This window comes from Heterocephalus glaber, unplaced genomic scaffold (genome assembly GCF_053883595.1).
Source record: "Heterocephalus glaber isolate CG9 unplaced genomic scaffold, H.glaber_assembly_v1.0 deba00000122, whole genome shotgun sequence".
Taxonomy (NCBI): domain Eukaryota; kingdom Metazoa; phylum Chordata; class Mammalia; order Rodentia; family Bathyergidae; genus Heterocephalus; species Heterocephalus glaber.
The window spans coordinates 53467761-53494548 of record NW_028258138.1 but is presented as its reverse complement, the minus strand read 5'-3'; the positions used below and the strand labels follow the sequence as shown (position 1 = coordinate 53494548).

At 34.0% G+C, this 26788-nt stretch overlaps 1 long non-coding RNA gene across 1 annotated transcript in view; it reads right to left on the bottom strand.

Moving 5' to 3' along the window:
• Positions 1-24333, bottom strand: part of LOC147830434 (uncharacterized) — a 33795-nt gene extending 9462 nt beyond the window's left edge. Inside the window, exon 1 of the long non-coding RNA XR_015450957.1 lies at positions 24260-24333. This is a non-coding gene — a long non-coding RNA (uncharacterized LOC147830434). The remainder of the gene's footprint in view (positions 1-24259) is intronic.
• Between the last annotated feature and the right edge of the window lie 2455 nt (positions 24334-26788).

The window sequence follows — 26788 nt, the reverse complement described above, 5'->3', positions numbered from 1 at the left end:
CCCTTCAACCCCTCCAGTCCTCCATATTTACAAAGATTTTGTTCCTATTTTTCCATTTTCTCATATTAATCCCATTCCCTCCTATCCTTTCCCCTAGCCCTCCCACTTCCTTCCCCTTTGCCCCTTTTTTTCCTATTTCACATTACCTATTATACATTTAGTCCTTATTTACACTTTCAGTTTCTCACACCAGAGAAACTATTCGGTATTTACACATGTGTGTCCTATTTATTTCACTTAAGAGTATTGCTTCAATGTGCATCCACTTAGCTATAAATGTCTCTAATTTCTCATTTTTTATGGTTGAGTAGTACACCATTTTATTAAAAAACAACATTTTCTTTATCCAGTCTCCAGTTGATGGGCATTTGGGCTGTTTCCAAGTTTTAGCTATTACAAACTGGACTGCTATGAACATGGGTGCACATATATCACTGTGGTATGATTCTTTTAATTCTTTGGGAAAGATCCCCAGCAGTGGAATAGCAGGGTCAAATGGGATTTCCAGTCCTAGCTTTTTGAGGTATCTCCATACTGATTTCTCCACCAAAAGTCTTCTAGACTTAATAACCAAATTCAGTCAAGTAGCTGGTTACAAGGTCAACACACAAAAATCAATAGCTTTCCTCTACACCAATGACAGACTCACTGAGAGAGAAATAGGGCAAATAATTCCTTTCACAATAGCATCCAAAAAACTGAAACACCTAGGAATCATTCTAATGAAAGAAATCAAAGACCTCTTCTCTGAAAACTATGGCACTCTGAAAAGAGAGGTTGAAGATGATATCACAAAATGGACAGACAGCCCCTGCTCCTGGGTAGGAAGGATTAATATGGTGAAAATGGCCATACTTCCAAAACTGCTATATAGATTTAATGCAATTCCAATTGAGATCCCACCAGCATACTTCATAGACCTCAAGAAAACAACCCAAAAATTCATTTGGAGGAAGAAGAGACCCAGAGTAGCAAAAGCAATTCTAGGTAACTGAGACATGGCAGGGGGTATCACAATCCCCAACCTGCAACTCTACTACAAAGCTACTGTGATAAAAACAGCATGGTACTGGCAAAGAAACAGACTTGAAGACCAGTGGAACAGATTAGAAGATGCAGAAACAATGCCAGACACACTCAGCCATCTCATCTTTGACAAAGGAGCCAAACACCCTCACTGGAGGAAAGATAGCCTCTTTAATAAATGGTGCTGGAAAAATTGGGCTTCAACTTGCCAAAGATTAAAACTAGACCTGTATCTCTCACCATGCACTAAACTAAAATCAAAATGGATTAAAGATTTAAATATTAAAATAGAAACTGTGAACCAGTTGGAACAGAGGTTAGGTAGAAGAACCCTTGAAGACATTGGTGTAGGAAAAGATTTTATGAACAAAACCTCAGTTGCCCATGAACTAGCACAAACAATCAACAAATGGGATCTCTTCTTATTAAAAGGCTTCTGCACAGCAAGAGAAACCACCAGCAGTGTGAAGAGACAACCCACAATTTGGGAAAAAATCTTCACCTGCTCTTCCTCAGACAAAGGTCTACTATCTCGAATCTATAAAGAACTTAAAAAGATCAGACCTCCCAAATTTAAAGACCCAATCCAAAAATGCGCATCTGAAATGAACAGACATTTCTCAGACAAAGAAGTAGAAATAGCAGGTAAATACATGAAAAAATGTTCAACATCACTGGTCATTCGAGAGAAGCAAGTGGAAACAACACTGAGATTCCACTTCACTCCAGAAAGAATGGCTGCTATCATGAAATCAACCAATAACAAATGCTGGTGCGGCTGTGGGGAAAGAGGAACCCTGCTCCATTGCTGGTGGGAGTGTAGACTGGTGTCCTATCTATTTTAATGCCTCCTCTCACTTATTAATGTCATTTATTTTACTCTATTTTTTCTTAGTCTAACTAGAGGTTTTTCTGTTTTGCTTATCTCTTCCAAAATCAACTGTTATTTTCATTAATGTCTCTTATTAATGTTTTTCCAGTTTCATACATTTTTATTCTGATCTTATCATTTTCTTTCTTATATCTTCAGGCTTATTTTGTTCTTTTTACAGTTCTTTATGGTCTAATTTAGTTTTCTTGAGATTTTTCCATATTCTTCATGTGTAAACTTCACTCTTAAACGTCTTTGGCTGCCATCCGTGTATTCTGTTATGTTGTGTTTCTATTTCAGTGGTAATTTTTATTTCCCTGTTTAATTTCTCCTTTGAATGTTTACAAGTGGTTTTAATTTTATAAGTTTTTAATTTTACAAGTTTGTTTACAAGTGCTTTTAATTTCCACATTTATGCACTTTTGAATTTTTGTTACTATAAATTTGCGGTTACCTGCCTCTGCAGTAAAAAAAAAGTAATTGACATAATTTCATAATTAACTTTCTGAGCTTTCTTTCATAGTCCAGCACATGAACTATCATGAAGAACGTCAAGTGTGTATTTGGAAGAATGGACTTTGTTATTGTTTGATGCAATCTTCTGTATATTTTTATTAGGTCCATTTCTTTCAGTAGACTGCTCAAGCCTATTCTTTTCTTGTTGATTTTCTATCTTGATGATCTTTCCATTGTTATAATAGTATCTTGAGACTCTCTCCTTTATTTATTATTTACATTCTGTTATATTATTATTTCCTTTATTTATTTAGGTCCTCAAATGCTGAGTACATATTTATTAATGTTCTTTAATTAATGGATCAATTACATTATATAACAGTGTAGTCTCTCTTTTATCTTGCAAGAAGAATTCACTAAGTACGTATTTTGTATAATATGTATAATTTCCCTGCTCCCTTTTATCATCACTTTCATAGAATACAATTTTCTATCTTCTCACTTTCAGCCTATATGTTTCCTTAAGTCCAAAACAGGAAAACAAATAAACCAGTATAACTTGATCCTGTATTCCAGGCTATGGTCACTCATATTTATCTCAGCAAACTATTTAATTATCTCTTTTAAAGTAGATTTGTCAGTTTATGTCAACAGAACTCTTCTATTATTGCAACCTATCTCTTTTCTTCTTCATAGCAACATTGTTATCCATTCCACTGTTCATACTTTATATCATAAAATATTGTTCCTTTTTATAAAGACTCCCCAAAACACTCCATTATGGTGACCCCTGATCTTGTTTCCATAGGCCAAGAGAACTTCACTGACCTCATCTTTACTCAACTTCTCAGTAGTAACATAAAAAGCTATTTCTTTCTCCCTAGAAACTACTTTTCTGTGTTCTTCAACACCACACATCACTGGATTTTCTTCTACTTTGCTTAAGCTTGCTTCTTGATCTCCTTTGCTGACTGCTTTATCTTCAGGCGTAAAGATTATTAGTAGACTGCTTGTGGTCTGTAAGTGACAGGCCACATGAGCAAGAAATACAGTATTGATTTATTGTAAAAGTCTGAGATTTCCACACTCATGGTTACTCTATCATACCTTAACACACAATTAATTAATTTTTTCCCTCTGAAAAAATTGTTGATACTTACAGTAACCCTGATTTTGAAAAGCAGTAGTTTTAAAACATGCTTCTGTATTTAAGGCAAAACAGGGAATGTAAATAACAAAAGCTAGACTAATTATTATAAAACAATTTCTGATTATTTATAAGGAAAAATTGAATTTTTGTTTAAATAAATGCTTAGTATTTCTAGCCATGTTTACAAAAGCTAATAGGCTTCTTAATGTTTTCTCTTTACAATCTTACAAAAGGACTTGTCCTCTGATTCTTATGTCACTGCCATTTGTTAGATATGGAGAGAAATAAATTTGTGTATGCTAAAATTATATTAATTACACTTGGCCAAGTGTTTAGCTCAAGATATATTTGATGTATCTTAGATTCTCTTTATAACAAATAAAAGTAATCACTTCGGATGAATATTAGTGTTCTTAATGTTGCTTAACACTTCAAATGCATTACCTAATTTTGCTTTCACAATTCATTTATTTACTGGTTTGTTTTTGGCTTTTACTATTGCTTCTCACTTTCAAATCATCCATTCTACACTGTGTTATTTTGAGACTGAAACTCTGTAAACTCCATCTCCATATTCTTTGCTAACAGTTTCCTATTAGGTTCTGAAAGGCAGCAAAATGGGTGAAAATAATTTCTTCAGTCTGTTCTCTTGCTCTTCTTTTTTATGTTTTTTTAGTGGTGGCATTAGAATCCAACCTCCATTTAATGTTGAAATAGTCACATTGCAGCAACTAAGATATTTCATAACCATCTGGGTTATTGAGAAATTTGAGTCACTGCTTAGCCATGTAGGAGGCTCACAAGATCTCACAGTTCAAAGCTTTCTATATTTTTCTAAGTTTTATTAAAGTATAATGCATAGACATGTGAAGTGGAATATAGAGGAAAGGAGACTGGAGTTCACTGAATTTTAAGAAAGAGAATAGTTACTAAACCAGTATCAAGATAAAAAAAAAACAGAGCATTACTATACATTATACTACAAGTAGCCATTGCTATCCTAATCTTAAAAATATACATTGATTTTGTCTATATTAGAGTTATATAAAATAGTCTGTATTTGCTTGAATACATTTTTTATGGTTCAACTTGAGAAATAAAACCAGATTTATTGCAAAGAATTGATAAAGATGATCATGATGGCTGGATAGGCATGCTTAAAATCCTTAGTTGAAATATTAAGAAGACAAGGAGATAGATATTTTGCAAAAGGGAAGGGGATCAAGAGATGGAGTGTGGTGAAGGAGGAAAAAGGATGAAAAGAAAGGATTGAGATGTGTTATTCCATGTATCCAGCTGCTTATGATGAATACAATCATCATGTACTGAAGACTTGTAATAATAAAAATTAAAATTAAAAAACTGGAAAGTAGACAGGGGTATAAGATTCAGTCTAGTGGTATAATTTTTTCTTCTTCAAAGAAGACTTAGTAATATATTAAGAACTTTACATGAAAGGAATAAAGTTCATCCAAATTATCAATTTATTTATTTTGATAGACTGTGAGCTAAAAAAGATAATACAGTTATTTTTAAAAGACAGCCTAATAAATATCATGAGGTGTTACCCATTTTGTGTCTCCTAACAACACAGGATACAGATAAAACTCAATTATAGTAATTAGAAAAAAGAAAAACTCTTGGAAATTAAGCATTATACTTTAACTAATTTCAAGGAGGAAATAAAAAATTAGAATATATAATATAAATGACAATGAAGTGTAATATATAAAAGTCTGGGATGTAGTAAAAAAATAAAACCTCTACTCGTATAAGTTGTGGGTGTTGGGTAATTTGTCCCTGTGACATGAAAGTATCTAAGACAGACTATGTTACCTTGAGTGGAGTAAATGCCTTGACTATTTCTAACCATGTTGTCCAAAAGATTTTTAACTAGTTCATGGGATGAGTAGAAAAGATGGCTAGAGAAGCCTTAGATTTTTATAAACTGAGATTGATGGGTGATTCTTTTCAGAGCCCAGAAGTCAAGAATACTGTGAGAAATACTGTCTAAGTAGCTTAGTAGGGTTATTTCATTTGGAAATAAAGTCCTCATTGGTAGTTGGAATTTACACCATCTGTGTTATGCTGTAGCAAAAAAATTATATACATTTTGTCCACTTCCTGAGTTTGCCAGAGACTGAAACTAAACGTGGAAGATTAATTAATCTGTGGAGGAAGTTTCAAAGCAGCTCAACTTTCAGTCTGTGGCACGGATCCCTCTGTATGTTTTCCACAGGTTTATAGTAAGTAACAGGAGCAAAAGACCCATTTGAAATGATCTAGGTTTTGCCAGAAAGGATGTGTCTACAAAGGTGGAGCAAAGAACATATGGCTGCTAAAAAAAAATCCATTTAAAAAGAAGCTAAGTACTTTGCATTAGGAAAATAAGAAAGATGCCTTGAAAGCATTTCAGAAATCTACAAGATCTCAAGAGTAGATCCAAGGTGGTGAAATTCTAAAGTTTTCATTTGAGAAGAGAGTTCCTGAATCTCTATTGAATGTCTAATGAATTGGTCCCTTGGGAATCCCCTTTACACTGTTCAGCCACGTAGACCCTCAGAATCCTCTGCAACCATGATGAGGGTACTGGCTACTGTGTGAGCTGTCATCAGATCTTGGCATCATCCATGTGGTGCTGGTTTTATAGTCAAGCTAAAACTAAAGAGCTGTGGAGAAATTGAGTCCATGAATATTTTAGAAAAATACCTAGAAGACCAGGGAATTTGTGCCTGAGTGGGCAGTGCACAAAGTTATGAGAATGAAACTGATGATGAAGTGGAGATCCTAGGAAGTTGGAAAAGCCAGGAATGTGGATTGTCTACTGAAAAATGAGTGGATTATACCCAAGACAGAGACCATAAGGTATGTAGCCAGCATTGCCACAGGGGCAGGGCCACCCAAGCCCTGGGGAGCTTACATCGCACCACATCTTACACAGGATGCTGGGCTTAGAGCCACAGGATATAATATTCACCCTGCTGGGTTTCTTTCTTGCTTTGGTCTGATTCTTTTCTATCCTCCTGTTTCTACCTTTTGGAATGGGAAGGTTTATCCTGCATCGTTAAACATTGTAAGTGTTCAACTTTCATCTTGAGCTTACAGGGGCTCACAGCTAAAAGTTTGCTGAGGAGACATTTGACTTGATTTTTCCAGCAATACTGTAACTGTAAAAACTTTGACCACTCTTAAAGATGGAATAAATATATTTTTCAAAATAATATGGCATTAACGTTTAATTTATCTGGCTAATAAAAGCTGCTGAGCACCATTTTACATTTATAGATTTACATTTGAAGTAAATTATATGTACATTACAAAAAGTGTAGTGTACATATATACATCTATCAATGTTATAATCCTCCTATGACAGAACAGTGGCTCTCCACTCAAAGTTTATACAAATACTTCCCATAAGTATTTTCTCTAGTCCTTATATTTCTATTTTTTTTTTTTTGGTTATTATCTCCTTTTATTCTGAAGAAACTCCAATTCATCTTAAAACCACTCATACTTCTCTAGGTTTTCTTAAGTAATAATAAGTTAGGTGGTTATAATAAAAGGATCATGATACTTAAAAAGAAAGAAATCAGATTTTCATATTCATAAAAGAGTGCTTTCTTATCTTGTGAATTAAGGAATATAACCAGGATCAAGCCCTAAGTGAGTGATTCCCTCACTCTTTCACTCAAGAACTACTTGCAAGCATATACCTCATGCATTCTAAGCAAGAGATGAACACAAAAGTAAAAGACACTTCAAACTGAGGAAACAAGAATAGTTAAGATAAGGTTCTTCTGATTATATATTTTCATGAAAATCTGAACTTTCAAAATGATGATTCATTATATATATATATATATTCTTATACTGAAATATACATTTTGTTGCTGCTCTATTTCTTATTCTTCCTGTATTTGAATATTAGCTCCTTCCTTTTATTATTACATCTTCTTTCATCCTTTGAAGACATTGAATCTACTTTTTTGCTTAATAATATTATTAGTTTATGCTAGTTATAATAATCTATTTAATAATATAGGGCAACAGTCAAGCATTCCTAGTTTTGGGACAAAAGGTAATATTAAAGTATCCTATCTAGTGTGCTTAATTTCACACAAATATAACCAGTAGACAATTGCAGATATGTGATAGTTGGTAGATGGAGCATTGTTTTTCATCTTTCTGGAGCAAAAGTATTTCAAATATGCCTTTCTTCACATTAAGCAATGAGAACTTGTTCTCAGTTAAAAACTACTGTTATACACATCACATGCTGAAAGGTAGAGTAGATCTGGAAAATACCTGTTTTTTGAATTCTTGATACAAGTGGTACATGTACCACTTAGGCATGAAGCTTTTACAGAAATTTGCATGTGTAGTAGCAGGGATGGTATATGTTCCATTTCTTCTGCGAGAGTTTCATTGAACTGTTAAGATATTATGTCTTGTGTAATATCACTTTTAGTAATGATATATTTGGTAATGGTGTTACTAAGAAAAAAATCCACTTGAATGAAAGACAAAGTTAATTCTCTGAAAATTTGCTATAAACAACCTTTCTTGTACTGCTTGTATAAAAATGAGTAGCTCAGAATCTAGTTGTAGGAATCTTAAACTTTTATTTGAAATATTGTAATGTTTGACAAGTGACTATAAAGTTTGAAAACATGACATTTGGAAAACCTCAGTACTAGGAAAATAATTGAAAGTATTCCTGAGCCAATATTTCTTTTATTTCAGGAATACCTGCTTGTATATTGAAACTTTAAATAAAAGAAGAAATTTTGATCATTTTTTAAAAGAAATAAAAATCTAGTAAGTGCATGCAGATCCTGGCCAGCAGTGGTGTGGATCACAGCAGCTCAGCTGCAAACAGATCCCAGCTAGGAGCCCACCCCAACCTGAGCAGCTTAGGCACAAAAGCCCAAGCCAAAGGGCTGCCAAGAAAAGAGCTGCACAGGTGCACAAGCATCAGCTAGAGGCCCACCCCATACCATCGGTAAATGCATGGAAACCGTAGCAAGAAGCCTGCTCAGACACCAGGGTCTGGGGTACACAGATCCCAGCCAAAGGCCTTCCCAGACAACAGCTATATGGCGGGGGCAGGTGCTAGCAAGAGCATGCCTAGATAACATCCAAAGTGTGCACAGGCCCCATCCACAAACCTGCCCAGACAAAAGGTCAGCTCAGGGATCCAAAAGGAAATAATTCTGAACCTAGGAATTGGTACACTGGTCAGTAGCAGAGAAAAGGCTGCTCAGTGGCTTGCTGAGAATTAAAGACCACTTGGTGAGCAAAAAGTTGCCTCAACAAAGGCACAACAGGCTGCATCTGTTGAAATGAGAAGACACATAAATAAGTCTCAAAACCAGACTTCCAGATCACCTAAGGCAACCCCAAAGGGAAAAAAGATGGAACAATCTGATACTCAACAACTTGGACTCCCTGAACTGGCAACAGAAGAGGATCCGGAATAAATGAAATCAAATAATTTCTCAGACAATAACAGAGATTGTTCCCATAGTGCAAGACATGATTAATAAATCTAGAGCAGACAGATGTGAAAAAATAGAGGAGCTAAGGAACATGATGGAATCCCTACATAGGAAACAAATGGAATCCATAAAACAGATCCAAACACATTTTCAGGAGATTAAAAACTCCCTTGAAAGTTTATGCCGCAGAATGAGTGAGTGTGAAGAAAGAATTTCCTTAAAAAATATTAAGGGACCATGAGAAATCAATCCAGCAGCTGCTAAATGATGCAAAGAAGAATAACATAAGACTGACTGGAGTCAATGAAGAAACATGAGAAAGTGCTGATGACATAAAAAAAAAACTGATCACAGAAATGATGGCAGAAAACTTCCCAAGGAGGGGAAAAGAACATGACATACAGAGAAGTGAGGCGACCAGGACTGCAAATAGCCATGATCAAAAACAATCTCCACCTAGGCCTATAATAGTTAAGAAAAAAAATGGAAACAAAGTCTATGCAAATAGGGAAGGGTGGAGGGGGTGAAGGCCACACAGGTAATGGGGAAAAAAATAAGAACCAAGATACATCATGTACAGGTACAAGCAGCCAATGATAAATGTAAATGTACTGTTTACCTAAAATGTACCAATAAAAGAATTTAAGGGAAAAAAAAAAAAAAGATTCCAGAAACCAAAAAAAAAAAAAAAAAAGAACAAAATTCTACAAGCAGTTAGAAAAAAGAAACAAATCACATAAAAAGGAAATCCCATCATAATCACAGCAGACTTCTGAAGGCAAACCCTCAAGGCAAAAAGAGCTTGCAGTGATGTATTTTAAGCCCTAAGAGAAAACAACCTCCAACCCAGACTGGTGTAGCCTGCAAAGCTGTCTTTCAAAATTGATGGAAAAATAAGATACTTTCATGACAAACAGCACCTTAGGAACTTCATAAATACCAAACCAGAACTCCAAAAAATTTTAAACAATATCCTAGGAAAAGACAATGAGGATCACAATACCAGGAAGCCCAGCAGAATGAATCCATCAGGCAAGACAAGAAATTAAATGCAAAGGGGGAGAATCCAACAAAGAGAAAAGTTATGACAATGATAAGTCAATATGTATCAGTTATAACCATCAATGTTAATGGTCTCAGTTCTCCAATCAAAAGAAATAGACTGGCAGAATGAGTCGAGAAGCATGATCCAACAATATGCTGCAGAGAAGAAACACACTTAATTTTAAAAGAAACTCATGGACTGAAAGTTAAAGGATGGGAAACAATAGTCTATGAGATGAGAACCTGAAAAAAAGCAGGAGTAGCTATCCTCTTTGCAGATCAAGTAGATTTCAAACCAACACTGATTAAGAGACACAAAGAAGGACACTATATCCTTGTAAAGAGAACAATCCAACAGGAAGAGATGACAATCATAAATATCTGGCACCAAACATTAGCATGCCCAACTATATAAAATAAATACTAATGGAGATGAAAAATCATATACACACTAATACAATAGCAGTGGGGGACCTCAGTACCCCACTGTCACAGATAGATCAACTAGACAAAAAATATGTAATGAAATAATAGAACTCAATTGAACTATTGAGCAAATGAACTTAACAGATGTTTACAGAGTGTTCCACCCCACAAAATCAGAATACACATTTTTCTCAGCTACACATGGGGCCTTCTCAAAAATAAACCACATACTCACTCATAGTACATGTTCATGTAAGTGCAAAGGAATTGAAGTTATCCCCTGTATATTATCAAGATCAAGGGGATTTCAAACCAATAATGACTAAGACAAAGAAGGACATTACATCCTTGTAAAGGGAACAATTCAACAGGAAGAGATGACAGACATAAATATATATGCACCAAAGACTAGTGCTCCCAACTATAGAAAACAAGTACTAACAGACATGGAAAATGAAATAGGCACTAATACAATTGTAGTGGGGCAACTCAACACCCGAATGTCACAAATAGATCAACTAGACAAAAAATAAAGAAATACTAGAACACTGTCAAACTCTTGAAAAAATGAACTTAACAGAAGTTTACAAAGTATTCTACCCCAGAAAATCAGAATGCATATTCTTTTCAGCTCAAAATTGATTGTTCTCCAAAATAGACTGTATGCTGACTCATAGAACATGTTTAAGTCAAGTGTAAAGTAATTGAAATTGTCCACTGTATACTATCAGAGCAAAGTGTGATGAAAATAGAGATCTATACCAAAAGAAACCACAAGAAGTTCATAAACACATGAAAATTAAACAAAACACTTCTGAATAACCAATGAGTCACAGAGGAAATTAAAGAATAAATCAGACAGTACTTACAATTAAATGACAATGACAGTACAACATATCAGAATCTATGGGACACAATAAAACCAGTCTTACAAGGGAAATTCAAAGCAGTGAATATTCATATTAGGAAAATAAAGCAAGCTCAATTAAACAACCTGATGCTGAACCTCAAGCTTCTAGAAAAAAGAAAAGCAGGATAAACCCAAAACTCATACAAGGGAGGAAATTATAAAGATCAGGGCAGAAATCAATTCAATGGAGACTAAGAGAACAACACAAAAAAATCAATGAAGCAAAGAGTTGGTTTTTTGAAAGCATAAAAAAATTGACAAACCATTATCCAACCTTATCAAAAAAAGGAAAGAAAAGGCCCAAATCCATTCAATTAGGAAGGAAAAGAGTGAAATTATAAGGCACCCAGCAGAAATCTAGAGGATCATCAATACCTACTTTGAGAACCTATATCCCAATAAGATGGAAAACACAGAAGAAAGGGACAGATTCCTAGAGACAAATGAATTACCAAAGTTGAATAAAGAAGACCTAAAAATTATAAAAAATATATCAATCAATGAAATTGAAAACATAATCAAAAACTTAGCAACTACGAAAATCCCGGGTCCTGATGGCTTCACTGCTGAATTCTACACGACAGTTAGAGAGGAACTACTGCCACTACTGTTTAAACTCTTCAGTGAAATTGAAAGGGAGGCAATATTCCCAAATTCATTCATGGAAGGAAGCCTTACCTTGATTCCCCTAAGCAGAGAAAGACCCAACTGAAAAAGAGAACTATAGGGCAATCTCACTAATCACCTTAGATGCAAAAATCCTTAATAAGATACTGACAAATAGAATGCAGAAGACCATCAAGAAGATTATACACCCTGACCAAGTCAGATTCATCCAAGAGATGCAGTGATGTTTCAATATACACAAATCAATGAATATAACACACTATATTAATAGAGTCAAGAACAAAAACCATATGATCATCTCAATAGATGCAGAAACAGCATTTGACAAAATCCAGCATGGATTCATGATTAAAACCCCTACAGAAAATTGGAATAGTGTCTACATTAATATGATAAAAGCTATCTATGAAAAACCAACAACCAGCATCATACTAAATTGTCAAAAACTGAAATCCTTCACACTAAAATCAGGAACAACATAAGGATGTCCACTATCGTAACTCTTGTTCAAAATAGTTTTGGAAACATTTGCCACAGCAATTAGACAAGAGAAAGAAATGAAAGGAGTAGAGATAGGAAAGGAAAAAGTTAAACTGTCATTATTTGCTGATGATACGATCCTCTACATAGCAGACTGAAAAAAACTTTGCCAAAAGACTTCTAGACTTAATAACCAGATTCAGTAAAGTAGCTGGATACAAGGTCAACACACAAAAATCAATAGCTTTCCTCTACATGAACAACAGACTCACTGAAAGAGATATGGAGTAAACAATTCCTTTCACAATAACACCAAAAAAATTGAAATACCTAGGAATGAACCGAACAAAAAAAAAATCAAAGATCTCTATTCTGAAAATTATAGCACTCTGAAAAAAGAGATCAAAGATGATATCAGAAAATGGAAAGACATCCGTTGATCCTGGGTAGGAACAACGAACATAGTGAAAATGGCCATACTTCTAAGACTGCTGTGTAGATTCAATGCAATCCCAATTGAAATTCCAACAGCATACTTCACAGACCTTGAGAAAACAATCCAAAAATTCATTTAGAACAAGAAGAGACTTAAAATAACAAAAGCAATTCTAGGCAATAAAAACAAGGTAGGGGGTATCACAATCTCCAACTTGAAACTATACTACAAAGCTACTGTGACAAAAACAAAAGCCTGGTACTGGCCAAATAACAGACCTGGGGAGCAGTGGAATAGATTAATCAATGCAGAAATGATTGCAGACACACTCACCACCTCATCTTCAACAAAGGATCCAAAAACCCTCACTGGAGGAAAAATAGCCTTTTAACAAATGGTGCTGGAAAAATTGGGTTTCAACTTGCCAAAAATTAAAACTAGACCTATATCTCTCCCCATGCAGTAAACTAAAATCGAAATGGATTAAATATCTAAATATTAAAACAGAACCACTATACTGGCTAGAAGACAGGATAGGTAGAACTCTTGAAGATATTGGTATAGGAAAAGATTTCATGAACAATACCTCATTTGCACAAGAAGCAGCACAACCAACAAGTGGGATCTCTTCTTATTAAAAAGCTTCTGTACAGCAAGAGAAACCACCAAAGGTGTGAAGAGACAACCCACAATGTGGGAAAAAATTTTCACCAGCAGTTCCTCAGACAAAGGTCTACTATTCAGAATCTATAAAGAACTTTAAAAAATCAGACCTCTCAAATTTAAAGACCCCATCCTAAAATGGGCATCTGAAATGAACACACATTTCTCAGACAAAGAAGTAGAAATAACAAATGAACATGAAAAAATGTTCAACATCACTGGTCATTTGAAAGATGCAGATGAAAATAATGCTGGATTTCCATCTCTCTCCAGAAAAACTGGCTGCTATCATGAAATCAACCAATAATAAATATTGACTAGGGTGTGAGGAAAGAGGAACCCTGCTCTACTGCTGGTGGGAGTATAGACTGGTGCAACCACTGTGGTAATCAGTAGGGAGATACCTAAAAGAATTACAATTAGAAAGCACATTTGACCCAGCTATTTCCATTCTAGGTATCTTCTCCAAAATTAAAAGTATCATACCACAGTGATATACACATACCCATGTTCATAGCAGTACAGTTTGTGACACCTAAACCTTGGAAACAGCTCAAATGCCCATTAACTGGAAACTGGATAAAGAAAATGTGAGTTTTTAAAAAAAATAAAATGGAGTACTACTCAGCCATAAATAATGAGAAATTAGAGACATTTATAGCTAAATGGATGCATATTGAGCCAATACTCTTAAGTGAAATAAATAAGACACATACGTGTAAATACCAAATAGATTCTCATGTGTGAGAAACTGAAAGTGCAAATTAGGACTAAAAGTTAAAATAGATAATGTGACATAGTAAGAAAAGGGGCAAAGGGGAAGGTGAATTGGGAGGAGTAGGAGAAAAGAAAGAAGGGAATGGAATTAATATGAGAAAATGAAAAAAGAATAGAAACAAAGTCTTTGTAAATAGGGAGGGGCAGAGGGGTTAAAGGGAGGGCAGGGAAATGGGGCAATAATTAAAAACCAAGAGAGATTACATAAAGGTGCAAATTTCCAATGATGGATGTCATTATATTGTATACCTAAAAGGTACCAATAAAATTAATAATATTAAAGAAAGAAATAAAATTCTTATTAAAATACTATGAGATTCTTTGAGTTATTTGAATAATTCCTATGGCTTTATGTATTAAATAAATATTAAATTCATAGTTAACATTTAAAATAAAATATTTATAATTTTAAAATTCTCTGAAAATTTATTGTGTACTCTTTACATTCAAGGCAAATTACTAAACAATTCAGAGTCTTTAATAATGAGAAGGAATGTTGATAGAAAATAATGTGAACCTTTTCCTCATTCCTTTTTATAAGTCCTTGCATTCCAAGGTAGTATGTTTTTCTAGATGAAGATACTAAAGTTCAGAAAGAAAAAAAAAGTAACTTTAGGTGTTAAAACTACAAAGTAATAATGCTAGAATTTTGATTTAGGCTTATTTGATTTCAAAGCCTGTGCTGTCTCTCACATTCTAGTGAATTAATAAAAGCACAAAACAAATGGATTGTACCTCAAACACAAGGGACAGGAAGAAAGAGGTGGTTCACCATCACTGGTCTTAATTAAGAATCATCAATGAATTGATGCATTTTTATGTTATTTCAGAGGATGAAAATTATTAGAAGGTGTTAGAGACATATGTGTAGGCTTGAGATGATCACAAAATTTTAAATCAAAATTAAAGTAGTAGAAAATAGCCCCAGAAGAAATGCTCCAAAGAGTTTTGCAAAAACCAATATTCTCATTTCATTGATTGAGGTCATTAGAAAGAGTAAATGTGGCACGGATAATAAGATTTCAATGAGCAATAAGCAGCCCCTTTGATTTTCTGGAGGTAAGTTAGGCTGGAAACAAACTATTTCCTGAGCACCTAATATTAATCAGTTACTTGCTCAATATCCTCTCTCTTAATCTCAACAAAAAATCTTTTTGTAGGTATGAACAACAAAAAGTAATAGCTAAAACCCTATAGGGTCATATCGTTGGTAGCTTCCAGAGGTGAGTTTTAATCTTAAGCCAATCTGATGATGAGAAAGCCCTGAATTTTCCATTCTTCCATACTATCTTTTTAATTTTACAGGAAAACAACTTCCATCTAATAGATGTGTTGAAAGGCAGTTTTCATGGAAAGAATATGACTGCACATTCATAAACTTGGATTAGTGGCTTTAAAAAGTGAAAGTATTTGGGAGTAATGTATCAGGACTACATGTAGTAGGGTTTTCTTGCATTAATATTAGTGTTATTGGCATTTGACACATATAACCTTAAAATGTGTTTGGAATTAAAGATGTAAGCAATACTAAATAAATCAGAATAGCTTTTATGACAATAAGAATAACTAACATTTGTAGGCCATTTGCTCTCTACCAGGCATTGATCAAAGCACTTACATGCATTGGCAGACTTTCAAATAATTTTAAAAGTGGGTTAATCTTAATGTGCTATATATACATGTACCAATTTCCCAAAGGAATGTAAACATAATGGGCTATACACATGTACTAATAAACTAAAAGTTAAAAAACTGGATTCAATTATTATCTTGTTTTCACAGTCAAATCAATATACTGAGAAAAATGATATTGGGAATATAAAATACAGGAATATTTGAATGCAAGGATTTTGACTCTAAATTGAATAGAATAAATGATTCTCTGCCTGATACCATGTTACAGATATCTGAAACTCAGATTACCTGGGTTTCAGCTTATTTTCCCCAGGCACCCAAGGTCTTGTACTAATATAAAGGAGTTGAGGATAGTTCCATGTGCTTTTTAATAGCCATTTTCCTCAGGCAGATTGAACTCTTTTCCATTAAGGCTTTATTGTGTGATCCATCAAATTGGAAATTTGGAATTTGGCATTCTGTGTACACTGCAGTTTACCAATTTCTTCTATACATCATGTTCCATGTGACAATAAATGTCATGATTTCTACTGTGCGATGAGGAGGTAATAAATAATAAAAATGCAGGCAAATCCTGAATCAATCAAATAAATATTTTCAAATTTCTTTATATTATTTTATTTATATCCACAGGGATATAAATTTGTTCTCTCTATCCATCGCCTTATACATGTAAGACTTACTATTCGGTATTTTACTATCAGAAAACAAATGGCCTTTTGTAATGTACAAGTAAAGGAAGATATGAGAAACATCTGATTAAATGGTAATCAGAGCTGGCGCAGTTTTCCAGAACATAGAAGTGACCAGAAGAATTAGAAATCAGTCAGTACAATGATTTTTACTATTGCTTCAATTTTTAAAAATATTTTGTACAATGATGGATTTTTGGTATATTTATAGTTGTCACAAGTAAAAATACATATCTAGACACTGAGATATCAGACTTTAAGGTAAAATTTTTACCTAATTTGGTTAGATTTTTTAAAACTTGATCTTCAAAGTTGAATCCCTAGGACAACACATTTCTATTGTGTGGGGTATTACTTTTCCTCAATTTTTGCCTAAAATTAGTCTTACGATATGCTTCACTTTCAGTACTTAGTGGATACCAACTGAACTTCCTTGTTTTTAATAACATACCTCTTATTTATTTATTTATTTATTTACTGTGAGACATTACTGTTAAGACAAAAGTATTAAGCATAAGTGTACTCAAAATAAAACATTTCCTGAGACACTACAGCCGAAATCCAGAAAAGCACCAGATCCCAGGAAAATTTCTGCAAAGTTAGATAGCAGTTAGAAATATGTCTACTTTATTTGTTATGGCTTGTATCTAGATGTCCGCCCAAAGCCTTGTGTGGTCATAGATGGGGCTTTGGGGGTGGCTGGATCTAGGTTGTGTGATACTAGGATTAAGGTTATATGGTACTTGATTAGTCCAGTAACTTGTTCATCGTAGTTCTGGGTGTACATAATGGAAGGCCCAAACAGTTGCTTCACTGCTTCCTGCCTGCCTTGACATGGACTGATTCTTCTCTTCCATACCCCTTGGCCATGGGGCCCAGTTTTGAATCTAGCTGACTACAGATTGAAACCTCTATAAACTGTGAGCCAAAATAAACCTCTCATCCTTCAACTTGTGGGGGTTGAGTGCCTCGTTCCAGCAACAGAAAAGTAACTAAGACACCAACCGAAATTCAACATATTTATTAAGAAAATTGAGAAGAGACTGTAAATTGTTTTCCTTGCATCTATATTTACTGTGGTATAATGTGAAATGGGGAAAGTTTTACTGTAGGACGACAATTCATCTAGAAAAAACCTTGTTACTTATAGATTGGTTGAGGTTAATTGTTCTGCAAATTCATTTGTAAACCAGACATGGTGACCCCTTGTGGTCAACCTGGAGTTATAACTCAAATCTTTCAACATACTCCCAGGAATGTGAAACAGTCTTCAGCCCACAGCGTCAAACTAATTTTTGATATATCTCTGAGCCTACAACCCTCTACCTGTAAAATTAAATTTAGGATATCTCAAAATCTTTTTAATCATCATCATGAAGTCTACAATGAAAAATGTTATGTTTCACATGAAAATTTTTGAACATATGTAAAGGCATCTTTAATAGCAAAGTATGAAAGGTTTAAATAACTCTCAATAACCATGAAATAATAAAGTTGGAAAAATAGCAAAACAGAAATCATTAATGAGCCTAATCATTATTCTCTAGAATGAATCTTTTGTACATACCTATGTACAGCTGAAGGAAATGGTGAGCTGAAAATAGATTGAATCCAACAATAAAACACAAAAGTAAATGGAAAATGATGTTTCTTACATTAAAAAGTTATTTGTGTGTACATAGTCATAGCAAATAGAAGGTGAATACATATATTGGAAATATTGTATTAAAGAGAAAGTTATATAACATATTTTTAAAATGCATATAGATGCAGGTATACAGTCACGAATTGTTTGTAATAGGGTAAGTAGTCCCTGGTCTCTGATAGATATAACTCCCAAAGAAAACTACCCACCATCCCTGTTTCTCCTTTAAAAACAGGACTTACTGTTAAGGTACGGAAGGCTCTGAGTCACCCTTAGAGGTTGACTACAGAAGGCCACCCCTAGTTGGCCTTCTAGCTCTAGTTGCATTCACTGTAGCCGTAGCTCTAAGAGCCAGAGATGAGGAAAGGAGCACAACAGACTCAGAAACTCTGTATTTTCTCTCTGTCTGTTTCTGTATTAGTTCATAACAAAGAACCTGACCCTTCTAATTTTCTCTCAAAATTTACTAAATTCATTAGGCATGCAATACTCTTGATCCTCCAGCTTCAGAGTAACAGTCTCATCACTTGCAAAACCACTATTTACTCTGGGTTTGGGTTCTTTTCTTATTTTTGATTTTTTTCTCTGTATTTCTTTGTGTGATACATTGTGACTTAGATAATTCTATTGGTTAATTTTTCCTCAGTAGTCATTTCACAACCTAGCAAATGACACAAAATATTATATTTATCTGAATAGACATTTCTCAAATGAAGAAGTACAAAAAGACAATAAAGACATGAAAGAATTTTCAACAACATTGGTCATTTGAGAAATACAAATTAAAATAACACTGAGATCCAATCTCATTTCAAAAAGACTAGCTACCATCAAAAAATCAACCAATAAATACTGGCAAGGCTGTTGGGAGAAAGGAACATTTCTCTGTTACCGATGGGATTGTAAATCTATATAACCACTATGGAAATCAGTATGGAGATTCCTCAAAAATCTAGAAGTAGAAATTTCATTTGACCCAGCTATTCCCCCTGTAGGTATCTTCCCCAAAAGTTAAAGACATCATAACAGTGATGTATACATACTCATGTTTACAGCAATGCAATTCATAATAGCTAAATCTTGGAACAACACTAAATGAGCATCAACAAACGAATAGCTAAAAAAAAGTGGTAGTTATACATTATGGATTACTAATCTGCAACAAAAAAGATAAATTTGAGTCATTTTTAGGAAAGTAGCTGCACCTTGAGGCCATAATTTTAAGTGAAGCAACTCAGACACACAAGGTTAAATATTACACGGTTTCTCTTATATGACAAACAGTATATATAAAGTACAAAATGAAGGGCAGATAGGAAGAAAAGAAAAAAACAAAGAAAAAAGTATTGTAATCAAGGGTGTACAATGTATCTAAAAGTGTATCTTAGTATAATTGTCTTATATATTTTAAATGTTCTTTGGCCAAATAGTCTGGTTTTCAACATATATATATATATATATATATATATATATATATATATATATATATATATGATAATTAACTTTGTATGCTCTTAGAAAATAAATAAATGAATCTAATGCTAGAAAAATAAAAGGGCGTTGGGGGAAAGAGAATTGAAATATATTATGTACATGTACCAGTCCCCTCAATGAATGTAATCATTATGTACTGCAAATATGTACTAACACGCATCAGAATAAATAAATTTATTAAACAGCCACAAAAAGTATCACATTTATCTCAAATATTACTATGTTCTGTCTTCTTTGTTTTATAAAAATTCTAATGATTCTTCTTTTCCTTGTTTTTTTCAATTTATACTTGTTTCCTCCCTAGGAAATAGGCAATGAAAAGAATAGAGTCATTCAGAGTTAAAGACGTTGAAAATAATGTTCTCTTGCATAGTCTTTTAATCTTAAATTTATATTAATAGACAAACTCTTCGGTCATAAGCTTATAGCCACCTCACTTCACAGTCACCTAGACTCCTTAATTATTTATTTTAATAATTTAACCATGTAGGAGACATAATGAGGCTATAAGAGTAAGAATAACTGTAAGACCCATTCAAGTGCCTCACGGGCCCTATACTTTGTGTTGCTTAGCAGTATGATCCAACTCGACCTAACTTTCTCTGAGTATTCATAGGAGACAAGGCCAGTAAGCATGGATGCAACATTTATGAACATTAAAACAAAGGTTATGCCACATTTACAAAAGAAACATTAGGTCACTGATCCTGATAGACTGCAAATATAAAAAAGAAAGGAGAATCTCCTAAACTCTAAAAATGCTGAGTATGGTTCCCAGATGCAGACCCTTGGTCAGGTGGTCATCTGACACCAGACTGCATCTGACCACCTGCTCCTATTATCTATCATGTAAGAGTGTTGCCAGAGTAAACTACTTAAACGCCTGGAGGTGTTTAAAACTCATCTTCAGTGTGAATTGGACCAAAAAAGAAAAGTCAGCCCTGGAGAAGCTGGTTAACTAGGAGCACACAGAGGTCTTTAATGTGACAGAGATCCTGGAATTCTTATTTACCAACAGAATAAACTGGTCTTTTGATACATCTTATATCTTACAGAGATGGACTTGAAAATAAAATGTATATGTTATCATAAAGACCCAGCCACCTACTGTGTACTGGGACAGAATTTTAGAGCTTATAATTGTTTTGCTTTTTTTTTTAAAGCAAAACATTCATTGGTACATTTTAGATATACATAATGAAAACACTCATCATATGGAATTTATACCTGTACATGATATATTCCTCCTCTTCTTTCTTCTTATTCCCCCCTCAAACCCTCCTCTCCTCCCTATATCCAAAAGTTTTGTTTCCATTTTTTTCCTTCTATTTTACTTCTTTTTCTTGTCCCTGACTTGCTTCTTCCCACCTCCCTCCCTTGTTCCCCTTCTCATTTGCATATTTTCTTCCCATTTCCCAATATCTATTATATGTTTTAGTCCTTATTTCCAGTTTCATTTTCTCACACCAGAGAAACAAATGTGGTATTTGCACATGTGTGTCTGATTTATTTCACTTATGAGTATGGTCATAAGTACATCCATTTAGCTGTAAATGTCTTTAGCTCATCCTTCTTTATGGCAGAGTAGCACTCCATTGTATAATTTATTTGTAATTAATATAAAGATTAATACCACATTTTGACTTAGTTGCAGGTCACATATTTCCTGTGATTTCTTTTTTTTTTTTCTTTTTTTTTTTGGTACCAGGGATCAAACTCGGGTCCTTGCGCTTGCGAGGCAGGTGGCGACACCACTGAGCTAAATTCCCGGCCCTCCTGTGATTTCTTAATGGATGAAGGAAATTTAATTATTCTGAAGAGGCAATTGTGCTGTATATTTGTTAAGGTTTTATTTTCAACCAAATAGTAGGAAGAAATCTAAAACTACCACAAGATCATCACCTCCTGATTTATGTTTTCCTTCAAATGGGGCAAAAATGCCACCCAAGATAGGATTTTATGCCTGTGTTTAGGTTGGTGATGAGTTAGTCCAGAAGGAAGTATATCATCTAGGTAGGTCTGGCCTAAGGAGGTGTAACATTAAAAATTCCCAATAATGAATGTCGGCATATTGTATATCTAAATGTGCCAATAAAATTAATGAATTAAAAAAAAAGTCTTAGGCCGTATCTGAAAGGGGAGATTAAAAACATGAGTGGTTAGGGGGTGGGGATTTAGCTCAGAGGCACCGTGCCTGCCTCACAAGCACAAAGTCCAGAGTTCGATCCCTGGTACAAAAAAAAACCCAAAAAACAACATGAGAGGTTAAGCATGAGTGGTCAAAAGGCATGAACACTTGAGAATGGCCTCTCACTCAAAGCAGTCTCAGCCCTGTATTTACAAAGAACAAATATTTCACAGCACTTCACTTTTTTCATGTTTTATTACTTATTAATACAGGTTTGGAGTATATGATGATTACATTCCTGAAGGAAAGTTGGCACACATACATAAGACATCTTAATTCTTTCTTCATCTCCCCCCCTTCCTTCTTCCCTTTTGCTGCCCTCTCTTGGTCCCCTTCCTTTTTGCAAAAGATCTATCTCCCTACTTCCTGTTATCTATCTTATTTTGTTCTTAATTTATATTTTGGCTTTCTCATATAAGAATGACCATGTAATATTTAAGATGGTGTCTAATTTATTTCACTTAACATTATAGCCTCAAGGTGCATCCATTTTCCTACAAATGACTTGAGTTTATCTTTATTTACTGCAGAATAGTACTACATTGTATATAAATACCACATTTTATTCATTTATTCATCTTTTGCAAGACAAATAAGCCACTTTTAAGATTCAGCTATTATGATTTGAGCTACAATATACATGGTTATGCATGTATCACTGTAATATGTAAGCCTCAGTTTATGCTGCTTGCTAGATTGTATCATCTAATAAATGAAACAGTGAAATTGATATTTTTATCTAGCCATTAAAGGAATTATGTACCAGAGATTAAACATTCTTAAAACTAAGTATTATTTTAAAGAAAAATAATGTTTTATCTAAAATATCTCCAAATGTAAGACTAGTATGATTACTTTTAACTAATATATGCAGGAGCCTCAGAGGTAAATTTATAGATTATATACTAATAAGAAATTAATTCACTTTATTATACAAAATAAAATTCATTTCCTTTAACAATCATTTCCAGTGTACCCATTATGTACCAAGTACATGTTAGAAAATTTTAAAAACCTCTACATAGCTTATCTCTCAATTTGTGTCAGAAAATAAAGATAAATATTGTACTACTAAGTACTAAAGGACTTTTTCATTGGATGATAGTGCATAACTGTATTTTCATGTTCTTAGCCATACTATGAAATTGGATTTTCCAATTTCCCAATGTAAGAGTAACAGTCACCATTAGATTAGGCCTAGGATAGATTTTAAATGAAAGGGATGGTAGTAACATTATATGATTTTAGTTAAATTGGTTAAGAGCAAATATACCTTCTCTAGGTTCTCTTTCTAATTACTTATTGTTGCATAACATACCATTTCCAAACATAATGATTTAAAACAACAATTTCATTACTTTTGGAATACATAGATTAGAAACATTGACAGGGACCACAAGGGATGGCTTGTCTTGGATTTCAAATAATAATACTTGTTGTGATTTCAAAATTCATTAGAGGCTCTGCAACAGAAGACAAATACGTTCTTCATGTGACCTGGACTTCCTCACAGCACCTATGTTAGAACATCCATATAGAAACATGCTTAAACTTAAAAGTAACATTGTGCCATCTTTTCCATATTTACAAGGATTCAAAAATTCAAGAGAAGGGGACACAGATTCACCTTTTAATTGGAGGCAATTAAATCTCATATTACCGGAAAAGCATTCAAGATGGGAAAAATTATTGAGGTCATTTTCAGAAAATGCTGTTTGCCACACCCTCCTTCTCTATTACTGGACGAGTAAGGGTAAGAAAATTGAAAGTCTGTCCTTCTACTGACACATAGATTTCCAATAAACATAAGACAATTTTGATTAAGATAAGTTACTAGACTTTTGTTTTGTTTTGTTTCCATTACAACAGTTGATCTATTGGGAAGTGCTAAAGAGAACATTTGAAGAGAAATAATATATTAAGTATTTTCCAGAGACAGATTTAAAAATTTAATTCACTGAAGAGGTGACTTTAAAGATGTTAAGAAAGTGAGAGTTATTCATATAGATATTAGGGGAAAGACATGCATAAAGACCTTCAGTGGTGTGTCAGAGCATCAGAGAGCCTTCTGAGAGACCATTGTGGAAGAAGCAGAAGAGAGAGTTGTAGAGATGAGAAAAAGGAGCAGAGCTTTATAAGTCATGCCAATGAAATGAATTTCTTCCCTGACTGAGAAAGGACATCACAAGACATGATCCGGCTGTTATTTTAGTAGGATTGTTGTATAGAGAAGCGACTTACAAGGCAGTAGGAGAAGAATAACAGTGGTCCATAAGAAGGCTTTTCTGCTGTTCCCCTCTCTATTGTTGGAATCCTTGTAAGAGAAAATAAACAGTGGAATCCTTGCAAGAGAAAATAAACAGATGAGATAAGTGGGAGGGGCAGAGTTGTCAAGCTCTCAATTTTTTTTGTACTTACAGGGTTTTAAAAAGTATTTTTAATTGCAATAACCTCCACATAAAAGTTACTAGCTTAACTATTTTTAAGTCTACAGTTCAGGAAGGTTACATTTATTCATATTGCTGTGCAGCCAATCGCTATACTATTTTCTTCTTGCAAAACTGACACTTTATTCCCATTAAGTAGTAACTTGGATGCATTTTGAATATAGACTGTGACAAGATTTATTGGAATGAGCAGATGAAGCTTGAAGAAAAGAAACAGAAGTCAAAGATGGCACAAAGAGTTTGAGGTAAACAACTAGAAACATTTTGTTGCTATAAATGGAAATGTGTAAGAACTAACAAAGTACAGATTTGAAATATAGAGGGAGAGCAGAGGTTTAGCCAACTTGAAAATCCAATTTGGGTATTTACATTGCAATTGAACTAGAGATGTCAGGCAATTTTGCTCATATTTATGTACATGTGTACATACATATACATATTTTAATTTTAGAAAAGAGATGTGGAGCTGGACGTGGTGGCACATGCCTGAAATCCTATGACTTAGGATGATGAGGCAGGAAGATCATTGCTATTTTGAGGCCAACCTGGGCTACATAGTGGGTAGGTCAAGGCCAGCCTGAGCTACACAGCAAGGCCCTGTCTCAAAACAACAACAACAACAACATCAAGAACAACAATAGAAAACAAAACAAAAAAATCCAAAATAAAAAAGAGATAAAAGAGATCTAGATTATGGTTTGAGTTATATAGTAAGCAGCTACGATCATAAATGATATTTAAAACCATACTACTGGATATATTTCTGAGGAATTCCAATATGAAGACTTTTGGAGGACAAAAACTACCAGTGAAAGAGACTGAAAAGATGGAGAATACTACAGCTGGGGATTTAGCTCAGTAGCACCCATTCCTGCCTTGCAAGCGCAAGGTACTGAGTTTGATCCCCGGTACCAAAAAAAAAAAAAAAAAAAAAAATAGAATAGGAAAGATGGAAAAAAATGATAGTGAACCCTTTAGAGCTTTCAATAATGCAAACAGCCCACTGCAGCATGCATATCATGGTTTTGCCACCACTAATCTAGAATATATTGTTTGCCAGAAACAAAATGAAGGATTTTTTTTTTTTTTTTTTTTTGGTACTAGGGATCGAACTTGGGTCCTTGCGCTTGCGCAGCAGGTGGCGAAACGACTGAGCTAAATCCCCAGCCATGAAGGAAATATTTTGAGAAGTAAATCAGGTATGTCTAGGACTGTGTGGAGGGAAGAAATGGGTACTAAAAAAGACCAAGAGATGTAGCGATTTCAACGTCATTGGTGACCTTGAGTAAACTAATCTCAATGGTTTGGTGGTATCAAAAACTTAATTGTAAGTGCCTTAACCAGTTGAAAAAGATAATTTGGAAATCGTGAATATGTACAAACTTTAAAGAAAATAGACAGGTACTTGGTTAGGAAAGAGTGGTCAAGTCTCAGACATGCACAAAATTATATGAGTTTAAAGCATAGTTCACTCTAAAATAGGACCTTAAATGTGTTAAAATTATCACAATATTTTATAATAAGTGTACAGTTTTGACAAATAGACTTTGTATGGAACATTGGTTGTTGATGATCTTGTGGCAAAATTTTAAAAGAATTATTGAATGCATGATGAATTATGCATTTCAAAATTTCCTGACCCTTTTGCTGATGATAATAACTGTCAGCAGTTTGCTACATATGTAGCAGGACTTTAAGAAAATAAGCACAATATGTCACCTTTAGGGAAAAGGTAACATTTGAAAAATAAGTGAGAAAATAACTGCTTTTTGAAATTTCTCCCACTAAATAATTTCTCTCCTAGGGTGAATAAAGACCCTTCCTTAATCATAGTGACACTATGAGTAGCAGCTGTACATTTAACAGAACTCTCCTTAAAATATGTTAATAACAAAAGGAAGTGCAGGACAATAAACAGCTATAACTGCAACTTGTGACATATACCTGATGAAGAACTCCATCTCTTACATCCTTGTTCCCAGAAACTTGAAAATATAGACAGTTCATCTCAACACACTGAAAGTGTTTGGATTTTTTCCATAAATTGGAGTTCTCTGGGATAACAGGCTACTACAGCCTAAGAGGAAAACATTTCTACCACAAATGAGCTGTGAGAAGCAAACTGTAAATAACAACAACAAAAACAAAAGCACTAGTTATTCCATTGTCAGCATGCAATAGGGAAATGTCTATTTCCTACATGATAATATTATGATTTTATTACAGATATAAAAATCACAAAATATTTATCACTTGTATGTTTTTCAAAGTACCAAGTTCATTCAGTCTCTAACTATAAAGTAAAAAGTTTTAACTTGACAAA